General features: G+C 58.0%; 1 long non-coding RNA gene across 3 annotated transcripts; it reads right to left on the bottom strand.

Annotated features, from left to right (window-relative positions):
- LOC104916093 lies at window positions 1-1594 on the bottom strand. Of its 3 annotated transcripts, none has more exons than XR_796528.3 (3): window positions 1368-1594; window positions 1041-1201; window positions 1-21 (listed from the first exon to the last, which is right to left on the bottom strand). It is a non-coding gene; the product is annotated as an uncharacterized LOC104916093 (long non-coding RNA). The 3 variants fall into 3 exon arrangements; XR_796527.3 differs by lacking the exon at window positions 1368-1594 and adding an exon at window positions 1276-1347; XR_796529.1 differs by lacking the exon at window positions 1368-1594 and adding an exon at window positions 1312-1326 and having other exon boundaries at window positions 1041-1219.
- Window positions 1595-1916: the final 322 nt, after the last annotated feature.

Below are 1916 nucleotides of genomic sequence, written 5' to 3'. Positions count from 1 at the left end.
CAGGTGGGGCACTCCTTGTTCCTATGGGGGAGGAATAGGGGGTGGGGAGGGGTTACGTGGTGTTCTGTGGGGTGCTACGGGGTCCTATGGGGTCCTATGGGGCGTCAGTGGGGTCTGAATGGGATCCCGTGGGGTTCTGTGGGGTCTGAATGGGATCCCGTGGGGTTCTGTGGGGTCTGCATGGGATTCCCTGGGGTCTGCATGGGATTCCATGGGGTCTGAATGGGATCCTGTGGTGTCTTGATGGGATTCCATGGGGTCTGCATGGGATCCTGTGGGATTCTGTGGGGTCTGAATGGGATCCTGTGGGGTCTGAATGGGATCCCGTGGGATTCTGTGGGGTCTGCATGGGATTCCCTGGGGTCTGAATGGGATCCTGTGGGGTCTGAATGGGATTCCCTGGGGTCCGAATGGGATCCTGTGGGGTCCGAATGGGATCCTACGAGGTCCCACGGGATCCCATGGAGTCGGGATGGGATCCCATGGGGTCTGAATGAGATCCTACGAGATCCCACGGGATCCCATGGGGTCTGGATGAGATCCTATGGAATCCCCTGGGGTCTGGATGGGATCCTATGGAATCCCCTGGGGTCTGGATGGGATCCCATGGGGTCTGGACGAGATCCTACGGGATCTCCTGGGGTCTGGGTGGGATCCCATGGGGTCTGAATGAGATCCTATCGGATCCCCTGGGGTCTGGATGGGATCCCATGGGGTCTGGATGAGATCCTATGGAATCCCATGGGGTCTGGATGAGATCCTATGGGATCCCCTGGGGTCTGGATGAGATCCTATGGGATCCCCTGGGGTCTGGACGAGATCCTATGGGATCCCCTGGGGTCTGGATGAGATCCTATGGGATCCCCTGGGGTCTGAATGAGATCCTATGGGATCCCATGGGGTCTGGACGAGATCCTATGGGATCCCATGGGGTCTGGATGAGATCCTATGGGATCCCATGGGGTCTGGACGAGATCCTATGGGATCCCATGGGGTCTGGATGAGATCCTATGGGATCCCCTGGGGTCCTGCCCCCCTACCCGCTGCGCAGCGCGGTGACGATGCAGTCGGAGCAGAAGCGGTGCAGGCACTCCTTGGTGGTCATGGTGTTCTTCAGCATGTCCAGGCAGATGGGGCACATCAGCTCGCTGTGCAGGCTGCGCGGCGACACCGCGATCTCCGTCCCGTCCATGATGGCCTCCTGGGGACACGGCGGCACCTTTAAGCTGCCAGGACCTTGTTCTACAACCCAAACTATAGAAATCCCCCTCTCACCTGTTTTGGTGCCGTTCAGTTGGCATTTAGGGGCACCTTTAAGCTGCCAGGACCTTGTTCTACAACCCAAACTATAGAAATCCCCCTCTCACCTGTTTTGGTGCCGTTCAGTTGGCATTTAGGGGCACCTTTAAGCTGCCAGGACCTTCTTCTGCGTCCCAATCTACAGACATCCGCCTCTCACCTGCTCTGCTGCCATTCAGTTGGCATTTAGGGGCACCTTTAAGCTGCCAGGACCTTCTTCTGCATCCCAATCTACAGCCACCCTCCTCGGACCCCATAAAATTCCCATGTAAGCCTCACAGAAACCCCATAGAAACCCCACTTGGGCCCCACTGAGACCCCATTTCGGACCCGTAGACGCCCCATAAAATCTCCCCCACTCAGACCCCACACAACCCTCATTCAGGCCCCATAAAATCCCCATTCAGATCCCACATTACCTCCCCTGGGACCCCACTGAGACCCCATATGCCCCCCTCGCCCCCCCTCAGATCCCATATAACCCTTCCCCCTCCTCAGGCCCCATTTAGGCCCCATATAATCCCCCCTGAAACCCTACAGCGACCCCATATAACCCCCAGAAACCCCATATAACCCTCCCTCCCCCTCAGGCCCCATTTAGGCCCCATATAACCCCC

The sequence above is a fragment of the Meleagris gallopavo genome, unplaced genomic scaffold (assembly GCF_000146605.3).
Source record: "Meleagris gallopavo isolate NT-WF06-2002-E0010 breed Aviagen turkey brand Nicholas breeding stock unplaced genomic scaffold, Turkey_5.1 ChrUn_random_7180001869555, whole genome shotgun sequence".
Classification (NCBI taxonomy): Eukaryota; Metazoa; Chordata; class Aves; order Galliformes; family Phasianidae; genus Meleagris; species Meleagris gallopavo.
Note: the sequence above shows the minus strand (reverse complement) of the source record. Positions and strands in the feature narration are given on the sequence as shown.